The following is a 19,577-nucleotide window of genomic DNA, read 5'->3' as shown; positions in this document are numbered from 1 at the left end:
GTCCTTTCAGAGAGGGGACTTCTGCTCAGTGTCTCTTTCCTTCAGGCCAACTTGAGGTCATGCAGACCCCAGCCAGAGGTTCTGCCATGTCCTGGGCACCTACATGGATGTGGAGTGTGAGTCTCCACCACTTACACAGCCTGCCCCCCTTCATTCACCCCTCTTAAAAAAAACAAACTTGTGGCCGTGTAGTCAACTCCAACTCATAGTGACCTTATAGGACAGAGTAGTACTTCCCCATCGGGTTTCCAAGACTGTAAATCTTTATGAAAGCAGCCTGCCACATTGTTCTCCTGCGGAGCAGCTGGTGGGTTCAAACTACCAACCTTTCAGTTAACTGCCAAGTGCTTAACCACTGAGCCATTAGGGCTCCTTCATCCCTCTTTACACTCTCCCCAAATCAAAAACCAAACCAGTTGCTGCCAAATCGATTCTAACTCATGGCGACCACATGTGTTGCAGCATAGAACTGTGCTCTATAGGGTTTTTCAGGGCTGTGATCTTTCAGAGGTAGCTCATAGGACTTCCTTCCAAGGTGCTTCCGGGTGGATTTGAACCATCAACATTTCAGTTAATAGTGCTTAATCATTTGCACCACCTGGGGACTTGACTTGCCCCCAAACTACTTCCTAATTGTAGTCCAAGCTACAGCCTCCCACCTTTCCCTTGCTGAGCCAACACCTTCCCAGCTAGGGCTTTGGTAGGGTAGATTCTGTTCTGTTTTTGTTTTTGTTTCAAAAGAAACTGTTAACTCCCCCTAGGGGTAAAAGGAGCCTAAGTCTTTGTGCTCAAAGCTTGGATGAACTTCTAGAAGTGGGGTTCACATGAAGTTGGAAATAGCTCTCATTCTTTTGCGACAAGCCTACTGTCAGGAAGATGGACACATAATTTCTCAAGTTATTCTACCCACTGCCATTTACCATTTACATCACATAATTTGTAATAATAAAATAACTAGCTGTCATCAAGTTCAACCCCGACTCATGGTGACCCCATGTGTTTCAGAGTAGAACTGTGCTCCATTAGGTTTTCAGTGACTGATTTTTTGGAAATAGATCACCAGGCCTTTCTTCTGAGGTGCCTCTGGGTGGACTCGAACCTCTAACCTTTTGGTTAGCAGCCAGTTATTTGGCCCATATTATTTGGCACCTATGGTAGCCATATTATTTGGTACCTGTGGTAGCACAACAGTAAGCACTCAGCTGCTAAATGAAAGGTTGGTGGTTTGAACCCAACCAGCAGCTCTCCAGAGAAAAGACCTGGCAATCTGCTCCCATAAAGATTACAGCCTAGAAAACCCTATGGGGCAGTCCTACTGTCACATGGGATCCCTATGATTTGAAAATTGACTCAAGGGTACCTAACAACAACAACATTATCTCAAGGTGGGTATTAACCGTGTTTTACATGTGAAGAGGCTCAGAGAGATTAAAAAAACAAACAAACAAAAAAGCTGGCGTAAGGACACTCAGGAAACCCTGGTGGCATGCATAGTGGTTAAGAGTTATGACTGCTAACCAAAAGGTTGGCAGTTCGAATCCACCAGGCGCTCCTCGGAAACTCTATAGGGCAGTTCTACTCTGCACTATACGATCACTGTGAGTCAGATGGATAAGGACACCCAGCTATTGCGTGGCGAAGCAGGATTCAAACCTAGGCCTTGCCAAAGGCTGTTTCCATTACTTTAGCCACCACTGGGTTCAGTTAATGAATACTCTCCACCAAGGTATTTGCATTATCAAAGCCTTGTCTATAGTATTTACTAAGGAAATAATACCCTTGAAAAGTACTTGTCTACAGGCTGGTCGAGTGGGGAGATATTTTCTGGAGACAACCTCCAGAGTCTCTCAAAATTATACAGCTCAAAAAATAGATAAATACATAAGGAAGTATAAACAAATATTGAACTCTAGTTAATGATATGACGCTGAAGTATCCAACCAATTGCCGTTAGGTGATTCCGTCTCATAGAGACCCTACAGGACAGAGTAGAACTGACCCATAGGGTTTCCAAGGAGTGGTTGGTGGATTTGAACTACTGACCTTTTGGTTAGCAGCCAAGCTCTTAACCACGACATGGAGTGTCTAGAGGTACTAATATCTGCAACTTACATTGAAATACATCACAAAGATAAGAAAGAATGGATAGATGGAGCGATACCTGATAAAATATAGCAAAATATTGCTATAGAGTCTGGATGGTGGGCACGTGGGTGTTCACTGTACAACTCTTATGAATGTATAATTTTTTTAATAATTAAATATCGGGAAAAAATAAATCACACAGGTGGTCCACACCCACCTTTCGTCTCATATCACCATGGCTGGAAGGGGACTGAGTCCTGAGTCGCAGAGCTCTTTCTGAGTATTCTGCAGGAAAAGTCTGGACAAGAGGACACATGATAATGAATAGCTAGGCAGCCCCTGCTTTGTGGAAATTCAGGACTACCTGGGAGGAAATAGGACAAAATCATAAAACACACAGTCGTAAAGACAGTGGGCTCTTCATTTTCTGCCTTAAAGGATGGCGAGGAGGGACACGAATTGTCTGAAACTGTACACAGGTCTGTCCGTCAGTTTGCTTTGCTGTAGTGGCTTGTGTGCTGCTGTGATGCTGGAAACTGTGCCACCAGTATTTCAAATACCAGCAGGGTCACCCATGGTGGACAGGGTTCAGTGGAACTTGCAGACTAAGAAAGACTAGGAAGAAAGGCCTGGTGATCTACTTCTGAAAATTAGCCAATGAAAACCTTGTAGATCACAACAGAATGTTGTCCAATATCGTGAGGGAAGACGAGCTCCCTAGGTTGGAAGGCACTCAAAATACACAGTGGCCGCAACAATGGACTCTAACAAACCAACAATTGTGAAGATGGCTCAGGACCAGGCAAGGCTTCATTCTGTTGTACATAAGGTCAGCATGAGTCTGAGCAACTGTCTTAGTTATCCAGTGCTGCTATAACAGAAATACCGCAAACGGACGGCTTTAACCAAAAAAAATTTATTCTCTCACAGTCTAGGAGGCTAGAAGTTTGAATTCAGGGTGCCAGCTCCAGGGAAAGGTGTTCTCTCTCTCTCGTTTCTGGAGGAAGGTTCTTGTCATCAGATTCAGAAAAGGGCAGTAAGGGAATGTGACACAGAAGCACCTGGGGATTGCAGAGGATCCCAAAGCGGAGAATTCGCCTGTGGGTCTCTGAAGGGGTGTTGAAGAGCAGCAATGTCTGCCTTCCGTGGCAGGCTAATTTACTGGAAAGTTCTGTAGACTAGGAGCCAAGCCAGTCCCAACTCTGCCGATTATAGCATCTTGAGCAAATCCCTTAACCTCTTTGAAGTGTAAGTTCCTCTTCTGTTAAATCAGAGAATCCTAAACTAAGGCCTGCAGGCCAAATCCTGCCCATGGCCTGTTTCTATAAGGCCAGTGAATTGAGAATGGTTTTTAGACTTTTACATGATTGAAAAAAATTAAAAGAAGAATAATATTTTGTGACACATTAAAATTATATAAAAATTAAAATTTTATGTAAAATTAGGATTTTATATAAAGTTAAAATTTCAATGTCCTTAAATAAAATTGTATGGAAACATACCACTCTGATCTGTTCACATATTACCCATGACTGCTTTCAACCTACAACATCAGGGTCAAATGCTTGCAACAGAGGCCATATGGCCTGCCAAGTCTGAAATATTTACTCTCTACCCTTTTTTTTTTTTCACCCTTTACTAGAAAAAGCCTACTGACCTGGTATTGAGTCGTTCTTCCACTAACTCACTGCTCTCTTTACCTCACTTTATGAAATTGCTGCGAGAATTAATATGAGATCTGGATTTAGTAAACTGTAAGGTTCCACGAGATGCAACGTATGATTACTGCTCTGATCTCATTTCTTGACACACTGGTTTTACAAGGGAGGGAAAAACTGAGAGGAATGTCTTATATGACAGATGGGAAATAGGTTAAAGAAGGAAGAAGAATGGGAATGCCGAACGAAATGTCCGTATTTCACCCACAAGGCTCCCTCAGCATGTACGGCCCCACTGGACAGGTCTGGATGGTGAGGACCAGGCATTAATTAGGAATTTTGTGAGCCAGTTGTTAAACACAGCCATTATTAAAAAGTTAATTATATAAACTTACAATGAAATAAAATTATATTAAAAGCAGAGGTAATAAATATTCTAAATTCATCCCTTCCTACTTATTTTACTATATTTATTATTTCGTATTATTATCTATGCTTTTGAGGTTGTTTGCATCTATTGTGTCCGTGTGGTGGGAATACTTTATCATGGCGTGCTATTATAATCTTTAAGGAAGACTGAAGAATTGACACCTTTGAATCGTGGTGTTGGCGAAGAATATTGAATATACGATGGACTGCCAAAAGAACAAACACATCTGTCTCGGCAGAAGTACAGCCAGAATGCTCCTTGCACCTCACATACTTTGGACATGTCGTCAGGAGGGATCAGTCTCTGGAGAAGGACAACATGCTTGGTAAAGCAGAGGGTCAGCGACAAAGAGGAAGACCCTCAGGGAGATGGGTTGATTCTGTGACTGCAACAATGGGCTCAGGCATAGCAACAACTGTGAGGATGGCACAGGACCGGGCAGTGTTTCGTTCTGTTTTGCACGGGGTCACTATGAGTCAGAACCGAACTGACGGCACCTTACAACAATTGCACATCTCTTCTTGGCACTGCATTCAATGACGTAATGTTGGTAGCTTGAAATTTGCCATGGTGGGAGTATTTACACCTCGGCAATGGGCAAGACCTACAAATTAGACATACAAACACCCCAAACCAGCCGTCACTAAGTTAACTCCGACTCGTGGCAACCCCATGTGTATCAGAGCAGAACTGTTCCACAAGGTTTTCAATGGCTGGTTTTTCAAAAGTGGGTCACCAGTCCTTTCTTCTGAGGTACCTCCGAGTGGACTCAAACCTCCACCTTTTCAGTTAGCAGCCGAGCACACTAACCATTTGTGCCCCCAGGGACTCTTCTCCCCCAAACCCAGTTGTTAAACATTTACCAGCACACTGCTGGGAACAGGACTTCCGTTTACAGAAGACTCACAAGGGAGAGAGTGAGCAAGTGGAGGAGGACAGAGGGCAGACGTCATAGAGTAGAAGAACAAGGCGTCATGGCCACTTTTGCCCCAAGAAACCCTGGAATCAGAAAAGTGTTTGGAGACTAAGGCACCAGTAATTTTCCTGAGAAACCCTCCCTCCTGAGTGTCGGCAACCACAACTGTGATCCACGTTCTTTGGTTCCACCTCCAGGATGGCGGGGCCTGAAAGAACCCGGCTGCATAAAGATGAAGACACTGAGGCTGAGATAGGTGAGTGACTTGCCTGGTGTCCCCCATGCCTCAGAGCCAGTTCTAGTACCCCTGATTCCTGGCTCCGTCTTCCAGACTAGCTCTTGCCAGGTCTGCAATGCTGCTTTATCAAGTGCCAGCTGAGGACAGGAAACGAACGGGTGGGGTGGACCTTCATTGCTGCTGTCTTCCAGTCAGTGAGAATCTGTCTCCCTCCCCTTCTGCCGAGGTCTCTGGGGGCTTTGTCAACCCAGGAAAGCCAGCGCACCCACCTCCTCTGCTCACCTGCCCATCTGCAGCCCCCTCTCTCAGAGCCTTTCAGTCATCTGCCTGGGCTATTCCTAGCACAAACTCGTTAAGAGCTTGGGGAGTTCAAGGCATGAAGTATTTGGCACACAGGTGGGGTAACTGACTATGGCTTTGGGAAGCTCCTGGTGGCTGTCTTGTCAGGCAAGCTGTCAAAGGGTGTCTTCGTTTCTCCGATGAGTGGAGTGTGCATCTGCCTTTTTGCACTCAGTCAGGGGCAGACCAGTAGACAGGATGCACACGAGGAGGCAGGAGGTGGAGTTCTGGGAACGGCTGCTTCCTAAGCTCATGGAATTATTTTTCACTTCCATTCTGCGTTATGCAAAACAGTAGACTCCTAAGAAGTCACATTTGGAAGGAACCCAAGAGATTGTCACATTCAGCACTTCATTTTACAGAGAGGAAACTGAGGCCAGAGAGAGGAAGACCAGAGCAGAGTTACATTGCAAGTAAGTGATGATATTGTATTCAAACCCAGGTCTCTCTGAAGTTCACGTTCTTTTCTAAGGACAGAGCTAGAACTTTGTCTTTGACTTCCACACACAATTTGAAATCCATAGAACTGTACTTAAAAAAAAAAATGTTATATATGCCTAGAAGTATGCTGAATACTATGAGATGAATTCAATAAATACACTTCCTGCCATCTATAGTTTGGTTTACAGTTTAAGATGGATAGATGGACAGGGACAGAAAAAGGGGGTTAGGCTTAGACACTGGAGACGTTCATTTAACAGATGCGGGAATAGAATTTGCATTCTGTGGCTGGCGATCATAAATGTAAGCCTGCTATAGCAGGGAAGGCCTGGGCTTGAAGAGAAAAAAAGACCTGAGTTCACATCCTATCCCTTCTGTTTATTAGCTGTGCGGCATTGGGCAAGCTATTCAGCCTCTCAAAAATCTCAGATTGCCTGGCCATAAAATGGGGACAGAAATATCCACTTGACAGGGATGTTGTGAGGTTTAAACGAGATAATGTTTGTAAAGAATTTAGTACCATGCCTGGAGCATAACAGATGCTAAAACAATCGTGCTCAGCTGCTAACCAAAAGGTCAGCAGTTTGAACCCACCAGCCACTCCTCAGCAGAAAGATGTGGCAGTCTATTTCCATAAAGATTTACAGCGTTGGAAACCCTATGGAGTATTTTTATTCTGTTGTATTGGGTTATTATGAGTCAGAAATGACCTGACAACCATGGAATTAGTATTACACCCACTCCTCACTTATGGACATGGTTAGGTTCCAAAGACCAGGTCATTATGTGAAAATCAGTGTTATGCAAAAATGGATGATGACCACATCAGACTACAAAATGGAGGATAACTACATCATTACATAACTGCCAAATTGCATTATTACATAACTCACACCTGAGCATTCATTTCTGCCAGACATACATCATTAATGCACAAAATAGTCAGATAGTAGATTTTTTTTATTGTTGTCGTAAGTGTAAATTGTTGGGTAACAAGATAATCAGTAAGTGAGGAGCAGGTGTATTAGAGCCCTGGTGATGCAGTGGTTAAGAGCTCATACGCTAACCAAAAGGTCTGCAGTTCTAATTCACCGGCCGCTCCTCAGACATCCTATGGGGCAGTTCTTCTCTGTCCTATAGGGTTGCTATGATTTGGAATTGACTTGAAAACAACGGGTCTGGGGTTTTGGTTTGGTTAAGTGTACTACCTTAGTAACAGATAGTGTAAGATGCAAGGAATGGGTAGGGCCAGAAATAAGAGAACTGGGAAAGAAAACGACTTACCTACCCGGTATTGGTTACAACAGCAAAAATTCCTCTTATTTGCATTTCTCCTTAAAATTAGAGGCATCGGTGGTTCAGTGGTAGAATTCTCACCTTTCATGCAGGAGACCCAGGTTCAGTTCCTGGCCAATACGCCTCACGCATAGCCAACACTTGTCTGTCAGCGGAGGCTCGCATGTTGCTGTGATACTGAACAGGTTACAGCAGAGCTTCCATACTGAGGTAGAGTAGGAAAAAAGGCCTGGTGATCTACTTCTGAAAATCAGCCAGTGCAAACCCCATTGATCACAATGGTCCAATCCACAACCGATCACGGGGATGGTGCAGGACTAGACAACATTTCGTTCCGTTGTGCGTGGAGGCGCCATAAGTTTAGGGCTGACCTGATGATGGATAACAACAACAACGTCATAATTCCAGGTATCCCTGAGAGACAGACAAAGCAGCCTTGGCCTTGCTCCACAGCCTAACACATTCACATTTGTTCAACCGAGACTTATCATTCTAGACATGTTCTAGGTGATGAGGCTATAGAATGCACAAGCAAAGTCTAAGGGGAAACCCAGTGGCCAGGACCCCAGCTCTGGAGTCTATAAGCCGGTATCCTTCAGGCCTCACTCATTCTCCTAGTTGGGAAAGGTCTAGAACACACAGAAACTTCCACATGTCCAGATTTTTGAAGAGGAGAAAGGCAGGGATGCAAAGAGATGCCATGTGCTGACTCACCCCATGGCTGTCCAGGGCATCGGTGAGGGGTGGGAGTCGCCCACAGAGGCCTCTTTCCTTAATGGCCCTTGCAAAGCTGGCATGCCCCCATTCCAGGCTCTTGGAGGCTCATCCCCATAGGACAATTGCTTCTGGGCTGCTGCTCCGGGCTCTGTGCCAGGTAGACTCTGGCATTCAACCCAGTTGAAGCTGAAGTACAAAGCACTAAAGACAGGACAGGTGCTGCATATCAATGGCGGGGGGAGGCGGACAACAATCCCTGCTCTGCTAGTCCATGTGGACCCTGGCATGGCCTGCCGGAGAGGGTGTGCAGTGTGTCAGTGCACACACGTGGAGCATAGGCAGGCATCTGACTGACCCTGTCTGGTCAAGCCCTTCCATGTGCGCTGAAAAATGGAAGGAGCACATATGTTCATGTGACTGGGAAGTGTGTATACGTGAATGTTTGTGGTATGGGTGTTTGAACGCGTGCTGTGTGTTGTGAGAATGGTGGGGGGTGTGAACGTGTGTGTGAGCTGTACAGATCCAAGATGTAAATAGACATCAAAGCAGCTGACGCCACCAGCCACGTACAAAAGCTTTGTAGAGGAGTGCTCCCGGTGCCCACGGGCGTGTGTCGTCTGTGTGTGTAATCAGTGTGTATGTTTGGTTTGTGCCCCGTGTGTTTAGGAATGTGCGTGTACTTGTACGTGAGGGTATGTGATTGTTGGGCACGTGGTATGTGTGTATCTGTGTAAATCTGTGTGTGCTTGTGGCCAGGGCTAGGAGCACAGGATGCTAGTGTGAGACAAGGATGGATTCCCATTTTCCTCTGGGCTCAGGATTCTCCCTTTCTCTCTCTGTTTCTATTCTTCCATCCTGAGTGAAATCCCGAAGACCTAAATAAATCAAATAAGGGTTTGACCCCAACACACAGTATTCACTTGCTGCTCAAATCCAACCCACCCAGAGACATTTCCCCTTAGGTCCAACCCCACGGAGAAGTCTCCTACTGAAGGGCTGGACAAACCAAAAGATAGTCTTCCTTTTCAGTATTGTCCTTAGCTGCCATCGAGTCAGCTTTGACTCATGGCAACCTTACGCATAACAGAACAAAACACTGCCCAGTCCTGTGCCATCTTCATGATCATTTATATATTTGAGCCCATTTTGTCAATTCATCTCATTGAGGGTTTCCCTTGTTTTCGTTGACCCTTACTTTACCAAACAGGATGTCCTTTTCTAGCAATTGGTCTTTCTTGATGACATTTCCAAAGTAAGCGGGCTGAAGTCTCGCCATCCTCGTTCCTAAGGAGTATTCTGGTTGTATTTCTTCTAAGACTGATTTATTAATTCTCTTGGCAGTCCATGATACAGTCAATATTCTTCACCAACACCAGAGTTCAAATGTATCAATCCTTCTTCACTATCCAACATTTGCACACATGTGAGGCAATTGAAAAGACCATGACCTGGGTCAGGTGCAACTTAGTCATCAAAGTGACATCTTTAACAGAGCCTGCAGCCTACACAGACCAGTCCACACTGGTTCCCTCCTGCAAGACTTTGACACAAATGTCCCAGTTTCCACCCAGGTCTAGAGGGGCTGGTTGGAAGGCCCAGATAATTTCCTCACTACCTCATCATCTCCTGAAAGCTGGTTACTCTAACAAGCACCTCTGCTCTGGGGCTGACATCCCTTCTTTGCTCATTCCTCTCTGCTTTTGTCTAATGAGGTGCAGGAGGCAGCTGAAACTAACAATAGAATTACCTGTGATGCCAGATTCTGTCAGTCTCCTTTAGGAGCCCAGGGAGAGAACAATCAAAGCACAGGGACACCTTGGTGCTGTTATTGCAACGGAGTTCACCATGAGAGAAAACAAAATAACCTTTCCCCTAGACACTTACCCTGGGCAGCTGAGTCAACCTGGCTCCCGGCCCAGGCTGCAGCATCCACCTTGCCCGGCCAGCACTTCCCAGGAGCCAGAGAGGAGCATGCCTCCGTGTTCTCGGGGTGCTCAGGTATCAGCAGGCTCACCTGTCCCCGTAAAAGCTGCCTGAGGTGGCTCAGCAACCCTCCCTCCCACCCCTTTAATGACTTGTTGAAAGTCCAAAGCCTCCCCTAGGTTTCTGTCATTTCCAGGTGACCTTACCTTCCTTGACCACTTCTGGTTTTGAGCTGCTGCTGAACTATTTGGTACATGGACCATCTTTCTGGTTTCCTAGCCCCCAAATAATTTTCCAGTTCTGGCCATTTCAACCCAGTGTGGAACTGTCTTTCTCCTCAATTGCTTCCAAAAGATCATTCATAGCCTTTTCAACAAACGGTGCTGGAACAACTGGACAAACATAAACAAGAAAAAAAAAGAATCTCAACACATACTTCGTTGTTGTCGTTAGTTGCTGTCGAGTCAATTTTCACTTGTGGCAACCCCATGTGTTACAGAGTAGAACTGCTCCATAGGGCTTTCTTAGCTGTAATCTTAATGGAAGCAGATCACCAGGCTTTTTCTTCCACAGTACTGCTGGGTGGGTTCAAACTGTCAACCTTTAGGGTAACGGTCGAGCACAAATGTTTTGCACCACCTAGGGACATACCATACATCATACCATACCCAAAGTTACCTCAACATTAATTCAAAATGGATCGTATGAGTCATACGTAAAAATAAAATGATAAAACATCCAGAAGAAAACATAGAAAAAATCTTTGTGACCTTGGTTAGGCAAAGAGTTTTTTAGATATGATACAAAAAGCATTATCCGTAAAAGAAAAAATCGATAAATTGGATATTACCAAAATTTAAAACATTTGTTCTGCAAAAGACACTGTTAAAAGACTAAAAATACAAGCCATAGAAGGGAGAAAATATTTGCAAATCATATTTCTAACAAAGGACTTGGATCCAGAATATACAAAGGACCCTCAAAACTCAATGGTAAGAAAAACAAACACCCACTAAAAAAAAAGACAACAGATTGGAACAGGTATTTCTCCAAAAAAGATATAGGGATGGTGCCTTAGTTATCTAGTGCTATTATAACCAAAATACCACAAGTGGATGGTTTTAACACAAAAAAATTTATTTTCCCACACTTTAGGTGGCTAGAAGTCCAATTTCAGGGTACTGGCTCTAGGGAAAGGCTTTCTCTCTCTGTCACCTCTGGAGAAATGTCCTTGTCTCTTTGAGCTTCTATTCCTGGGTGATCTTCATGTGGCTTGGTATCTCTCCTTCCCCCATCTCTGCTTCTTGCTTGTTTGTTTGAACTCTTTTATATCTCAAAAAAGATCAGCTCAAGACACACCCTACATTCGTCCTGTCTCATTAAAATAGTAAAGACAAACCATTCCCAAATGGGATTATAACTACAGGCATAGAAGTTAGGATTTACAATATATAATTTTGGGGGACACAATTCAATTCCTAACAGATGGCAAATAAGCATATGAAAAGATGTTCAACTCCATTAGTCATTAGGGAAATGTTAAATTAAAATGACAATGAGACTCTACTACACACCTATTAAAAAACCCAAAACCCACTGCCATCGAGTAGATTCTGATTCATAGTGACGCTATAAGACAGAGTAGAACTGCCCCCATAGAGTTTCCAAGGAGCATCTGGTGGATTCTAACTGCCAAGCTCTTGGTTAGCAGCCGTAGCAATGAACCACTACGCCACCAGGGTTTCCTTTAGAATGGCTAAAAAATCTGACAATACCAAGTGTCAATACGGTTGCAGGGCACTTAGAACTGTCACGCATGCTGGTGGTACAGCCACTTTGGAAAACAGTTTGGCAGTTTGTTATAAAATTAAACATACACCTATCATGTGGCCCTACAATCATACTCCTAGGTACTCACTCAAGAGAAATGGGAACTCATGTGAGACAAAACCCATATCTGAATGTTTATAGCAGCTTTATTCATCATCACCAAAAACTGGAACAACCCAGAGGTTCGTCAGCCAGTGGTGAATGGGCAAACAAACCATGGTACCTCCACAAAGAGGAATCCTCAGCAGTAAAAGGGAAAAAACTGCTGATTGACGTAACATGAGTGTATCTTCAGTGCATCTTGCTAAGTGGAAGAAGTCAGACCCAAAAGGCTACATGTTGCATGACTCCATTTATGTGTCATTCTGCAAAAGGCATAACTATAGGGACAAAATATAGATCAGTGGCTGCCAGGGGTTAAGGGTGGAGAGAGGCATTGACTATTAAGGGGCATCACAAGGGACTTTGAGGATAATGGACTCGTCCTATATTGTGACTGTAGTGGTGGATATACAAATCTATGTATTTGACAAGACTTACAGAACTGAAGAAAAAAATTTTTTTTTTTTTTTTTTTTACAGAACTGAACACCGCCAAGGCTGATGTTGACTGCATGTAAATTTTTAAAAATCAACTAGAATGTTGGGGGAACCCAAAATCGAATACAAACTAAGAAATCAACCTAATTGTATTACACATGAATCTCTCAACCACGTGAAGGGGATGGGAAAGATATGAAGTAACCAAACTAAGACACACTAGGAAGAAATGCCTGGCAATCTACTTCTGAAAATCGATCAGCGAAAACCCTATGGATCACAACAGTCTGATCCACAGTCCATCATGGGGATGGATGCTGCAGGACTGGGCAGCATTTCTTTCCATTGTACACAGTGTTGCCGTGAATCGGGGGCTGACTCAATGGCAGCTAACAAGAAATAACTTTGGAAACCAGTATTTTGACTGGATACTATAGGACTAACGACAAAAAGAACTGTACAAAAGTATTGTCCACTAGTCAGTAAATCTGTTTCTGTTTAGTAGTCCTGAAACTATTCCCTGTGCATATAACAAAAAAAACCCACTGCTGGTGAGTAGCTTCTGACTCACAGTGACCTTAGAGAACAGAGTACAACTGCCCATAACGTTTTCAAGGCTGCAAATCTTTACAGAAGCAGACTGGCACATTCTTCTCCTACAGAGTGGCTGTTGGGTTCAAACCTCCAACCCGTGGGTTAGCAGGCAAGGCTTAACCACTGCACCACGGGGGCTCCTTTCCCTGTGGATACTAGGGTTGAATGAGAAGTAAATATATGGTATGTAAGAGCAAGAAGAAGAGAATAAGACATTAACTCGGTGCCTCCCTGGGGTAACTTACAGTCCCCGAGACCAAGCAGACTTTCTGGAATTAGATTTATAGAGACCAAGCATCCACCACTCTTTCACAGAGGAGGACACTGGGGCCTGGGGAAGGGGAGTGACCAGTCCAGGTCATACATTTAGCTCCTTCTGCACTCTGTCTCCATTTCCTGCAATGACACCTCAGGATCTGAGGCCCTGGGAGATTGAAAACATAGGGTGAGAGGTGCCTACGATGTTTGAAATCTAGGCCTCGGTTTACCCTCGGTTTACTGATCTGCCAGAAAGGACCTCCAAATGAAGAGTGCCAAGGGCTCAGTCCTCAGGCCTCCTCTGTTCCATCTGCACTCCTCCTAGGTGGCCCCACCATTCCCATTACTGTAAGTACCATCTATATGCAAATTTCTATCTCTTACCCAGGCCTCTTCCCCTGAACTCCAGACTCCAATTTCCAGCTTTGCCTGGACATCTCCGCCTGGATGTCCAACTGCCATCTCAAACCTAACATCTCCAAAACTGAGCTTTTATTCCCACCCCCAAACCTGCCCCTCCCCCATTCTTTCCCATCCCGGTAAAGGGTAGCTCCAACTGTCGAAGTCAAAACCGTCTGTATCATCCTTGGATTCTCTCTTTCCCTCATATTCTACATCCAATCCAGCAGCCATCCAGAGGCCTCCACTGCTCCCATTCACACCCTCTGATGACTGCATCCAGCTCCTGAACTGGGCTCTCTGCTTCCAGCATAGTCCACAGTCTGTTTGCCAAACAGCAGCTGGGACTCTCCTTTATAAAAATCATGTCATGTCACCACTCTGCTCAAAACACTTCAATGGCATCCCAGTCACTCAGAGTAAAATCCAAGGCAGGAAGATGGCCCCCACAGTCTGCCTGAGCTCTGATCTCGCCTCTCTGACCTCCTCTTCCCCAACTCTCGGGCTAGCTCACCTGGCTCTAGCCACATGGCTCCTTGCTGTTCCTACACCCCCAGGTGTGCTTCAGCTGCAGGCCCCATGCCCTTGCTGCTCCCTTTCCCAGGGAAGCTCACCCCCCACATAGCCTTTTGGACCCACCCTCACTTTTACAGGGTTTGATCTTACTTAGAAAGTTAGTAGAGAGATACACAGCTTTATCATGCACAAACTCATTTAGTTTATTGCAAGACAGTCATGGCAAGGTGTGCAAGTAAGGCCTCACAACATTCCTTCAGAACTGGAGAAGCAGAATTAATGATTTCGGTGTCACAAGGTTAGTTAAATGGCTACAGCCCAAATCTTTGGACTTCTTTAAGGAGAAGTCTTGGGAGGAAAGCTTAACCAGGGCTCAAACTTGGTGGAGGTCCCTAGAAGTTAGGGTTCCAGGCTGGTGTTGGCAGGTGGAGTCTCAGCAGGCTCTCAGTCTTCAGAGACAGTAACAGGCTAGAGAAAGTTCCCTTCGCCTCTGCTTTCGCTTGGTGAGTGCGCAGGAATGCAAGGTTTATATGAGAAATTCTCACCTTGGCCTCATAATAAGGGCCACTGTGTCATCGAAGACTAGTATGTTATGTCATTTCTCCAGGGTTAGAGACTCCTCGAAAGTCACATTTTTCTTCAAGGTTAGAGATTAGGGAGGTTGTTAGATTGTGTCTCAAGGATAGTTTAGACAGATTAACTGCATTATGTCTTCTTTATCACAGCATGTTAGGTCAAAGTCAGCTTAAAGGTTGTTTCCATTCTTTGCTTACTAAATATGCTTCTCTAAGTTCAGAAATTTTCTAAACAGCTTTCTCGTGACTTACAGGTTTCTAATGGCTTATACTTACTGTTAGAAAGCCTCTCAAAGGTAGACATATTTCTATTTCTAAATTCGTATTGTGAGTGGTTATGCATATGTATTTTGAAAGCATAATAGAGATTAATCTTATGGATTTGAGAGCATTATAGAAACATACAGAACAAGGGCTCTGCTCTAAATGCCCCCTTATTAAAGTGCTTCCCTAACTACCTCCCCACGAAAGCACCCTCTCCATCGCTCCCTACCCCTTCTTCTTGGTTTTTCTTCCTAGCACTCAACGCCACCTGCTTTAATACATTTATCTTTTTATTGTCTGTCTCCTCCCACTACAGCGGAAGCTCGTGTCTGATTTGTTCACGGCTATATATTCCTGCTTACCGCTCGTCTCCCCCACGTGTCTGTCAGTTTGTCGTACTGTGGGGGCTTGCGTGTTGCTGTGATGCTGGAAGCTATGCCACCAGTATTCAGATACCAGCAGGGTCACCCATGGAGGACAGGTTTCAGGTGAGCTTCCAGACTAGAAAGAAGGACCTGGCAGTCTACTTCTGAAAAGCGTTAGCCACTGAAAACCCTATGAATAGCAGCGGAACGCTGTCTGATACAGTGCTGGAAGATGAGCCCCCCAGGTTGGAAGGCACTCCAGAGATGACTGGGGAAGAGCTGCCTCCTCAAAGTAGAGTCGACCTTAATGATGTGGATGGAGTAAAGTTTTCGGGACCTTCATTTGCTGATGTGGCACGACTCGAAATGAGAAGAAACAGCTGCAAACATCCATTAATTATCAAGACCTGGAATGTACGAATTATGAATCTAGGAGAATTGGAAATAATAAAAAATGAAATGGAATGCATAAACATCGATATCCTAGGCATTAGTGAGTTGAAATGGACTGGTATTGGCCATTTTGAGTCGGACAATCATGTAGTCTACTCTGCTGGGAATGACAGCTTGAAGATGAATGGTGTTGCATTCATCATCAAAAAGAACATTTCAAGATCTATCCTGAAGAACAACGCTGTCAGTGATAGGATAATATCCATACGTCTACAAGGAAGACCAGTTAATATGACTATTACTCAAATTTATACACCAACCACTAGGGCCAAAGGTGAAGAAATAGAAGATTTTTATCAGCTGCTACAGTCTGAAATTGATCAAACATGCAATCAAGATGCACTGATAATTACTGGTGATTGGAATGCAAAAGTTGGAAACAAAGAAAAAGGATCAGTAGTTGGAAATTATGGCCTTGGTGATAGAAACAATGCCAGAGAGCAAATGATAGAATTTTGCAAGACCAATGACTTCTTTCAGTGCAAATACCTTCTTTCACCAAGATAAACGGTGAATTTTTTATACACATGGACCTCGCCAGATGGAACACACAGAAATCAAATTGACTACACCTGTGGAAAGAGACGATGGAAAAGCTCAATATTATCAGTCAGAACAAGGTCAGGGGCCAACTATGGAACAGATCATCAATTGCTCACATGCAAGTTTAAGCTGAAACTGAAGAAAATCAGAGCAAGTCCATGAGAGCCAAAATATGACTTTTAGTATATCCCACCTGGATTTAGAGACCATCTCAAGAATAGATTTGACACATTGAACACTAGTGTCCGAAGGCCAGGCGAGTTGTGGAATGACATCAAGGACATCATCCATGAAGAAACCAAGAGGTCATTGAAAAGACAGGAAAGAAAGAAAAGACCAAGATGGTTGTCAGAGGAGACTCTGAAACTTCCTCACAAACGTCGAGCACCTAAGGCAAAAGGAAGAATTGATGAAGTAAAAGAACTGAACAGAAGATTTCAAAGGGCAGCTAGAGAAGACAAAGTATTATAATGACATGCAAAGAGCTGGAGATGGAAAACCAAAAGGGAAGAACTTTCTTGGCATTTCTCAAGCTGAAAGAACTGAAGAAAAAATTCAAGCCTGAAGTTGCAATAGAGAAGGATTCTATGGGGAAAATATTAAACAACGCAGGAAGCATCAAAAGAAGATGGAAGGAATACACAGTCATTATATCAAAAAGAATTAGTCAATGTTCAACCATTTCAGGAGGTGGCATATGATCAGGAACCGATGGTACTGAAGGAAGAAGTCCAAGCTGCTCTGAAGGCATTGGCAAAAAACAAGGAATTGATGGAATATCAATTGAGATGTTTCAACAAACAGATGCAGCGCTGGAAGTGCTCGCTCATCTATGCCAAGAAATATGGAAGACAACTTCCTGGCCAAGTGACTGGAAAAGATCCATATTTATGCCTATTCCCAAGAAAGGTGATCCAACTGAATGTGGAAATTATAGAACAATGTCATTAGTATCACACACAAGTAAAATTTTGCTGAAGATTATCCAAAAAAGGCTGCAGCAATATATCAACAGGGAAGTGCCAGAAATTCAGACTGGTTTCGGAAGAGGACGTGGAACCAGGGATATCATTGGTGATGTTAGATGGATCCTGGCTGAAAGCAGAGAATACCAGAAGGATGTTTACCTGTGTTTTATTGACTATGCAAAAGCGTAACAAATTATGGATAACATTGTGAAGAATGGGAATTCCAGAACACTTAGTCGTGCTCATGAGGAACTTTTACATAGATCAAGAGGCAGTTGTTCAGACAGAACAAGGGGATACTGATTGTTTTAAAGTCAGGAAAGAGGTGCATCAAGTTGTATTCTTTCCCCATACCTATTGAATCTGTATGCAGAACAAATAATCCGAGAAGCTGGGGACTATATGAAGAAGAATAGGGCATCAGGATTGGAGGAAGACTCATTAATAACCTGCGTTATGCAGATGAAACAACCTTGCTTGCTGAAAGTGAAAAGGACTTGAAACACTTATTAATGAAGATCAAAGACCACAGCCTTCAGTATGGATCTCATCTCAACATAAAGAAAACAAAAATCCTTGCAACTGGACCAATGAACAACAACATGATAAACGGAGAAAAGACTGAAGTTGTCAACAATTTCATTTTACTTAGATCCACAATCAACAGCCATGGAAGCAGCAGTCAAGAAATCAAAGGACACATTGCATTGAGTAAATCTGCTGCAAAGGACCTCCTTAAAATGTTGAGGAGCAAAGATGTCACCTTGAAGACTAAGGTGCACCTGACCCAATCCATGGTATTTTCAATAGAATCATATGCATGTGAAAGCTGGACAAATAAGGAAGACCGAAGCAGAGTTGACGCCTTTGAATTGTGGTGTTGGTGAAGAATATTGAATATACCATGGACTGCCAGAAGAACGAACAAATCTGTCTTGGAAGAAGTACAACCAGAATGTTCCTTAGAAGCAAGGATGGCGAGACTTACATACTTTGTCCATATTGTCAGGAGGGATCAGTCCCTGGAGCAGGACATCATGCTTGGCAGAGTACAGGGTCAGCAGTAAAGAGGAAGGCCCTCAACAAGGTGGATTGACACAGTGGCTGCAACAATGAGCTCAAGCATAACAACAATTGTAAGGATGGCTCAGGACCGGGCAGTGTTTCGTTCTGTTGTGCATAGGGTAGCTATGAGTTGGAACCGACTAGACGGCACCTAACAACAACAACCACCGTTGGTCTGTCAGTTTGTCTTATTGTGGAGGCTTGCATGATGCTATGATGCCGGAAGCTACGCCACCGGTGTTTAAAATACCAGCAAGGTTACCCATGGTGGACAAACTAGGAAGGAAGGCCTTGACATCTACTTTTGAAAATTAGCCCATGAAAACGTTATGGATCACAACAGAGCATTGTCTGATATAGTGCTGGAAGATGAACCCCCTAGTTGAAAAGCACTCAAAATACCCAGCGGCCACAACAATGGATCAGTGATGGCGAAGATGGCTCAGGACCAGGAGCGCTTCATTCTGTTGTACACAAGGTCACCATGAGTTGGAGCTGACTTGACAGCAGCTAACAACGACCATATTCGCTGCACCTAGGCTATAGCTTGGCACGTAGTCGGCACTCAGTTTTTGTTTTTGTGTTGTTGTTGTTGTGTTTTTTTTTTTTGGTCACAAGAGTGAATGAGCTGTAAACTTTCATCTAAAGTACAGTAAAAATAAATAAAAAACCATTAAACCCGACCCATGACCATCCAGTCGATTCCGACTCCTAGTGTAGAACTGCCCCATAGAGTTTCCAAGGAGCACCAGGTGGATTACAACTGCCGACCTTTTCGTTAGCACCCCTAGCACTTAGCCATTACACCACCGGGGTTTCCAAATAAAATAGGGCTTCTCAAATAAAAAAAAAAAAAAAAAGAGCGAACAAATTAACGAATAGCAGAGGAGTTTTCATGTAAAATCAGAAGCTCGCTCCCTCGTGCTCCGCCCTCTCTGGGGAAGCCTAGTCGCTGGACCTTCCCCAGGCGATGGGAGCTGGGGCTGAGAACCATACCCCACCTCCAAGGTTTGCTTGTTGCCCTTGAAACAGGCCAGCCTTTTCCAGCAGCCAGTGCTCAGAAAGGGCCCGGAAACTTATAATAACACAAAATACCAAACGCAGTGGTTTGGGTTAGAGTTTGGCACCGCCCCCTATTCGCACCCGCACCCCACCGCGCATTGAA

This window comes from Elephas maximus, chromosome 18 (assembly GCF_024166365.1).
Source record: "Elephas maximus indicus isolate mEleMax1 chromosome 18, mEleMax1 primary haplotype, whole genome shotgun sequence".
Taxonomy (NCBI): Eukaryota; Metazoa; Chordata; class Mammalia; order Proboscidea; family Elephantidae; genus Elephas; species Elephas maximus.
This window is presented reverse-complemented; position numbering follows the sequence as displayed.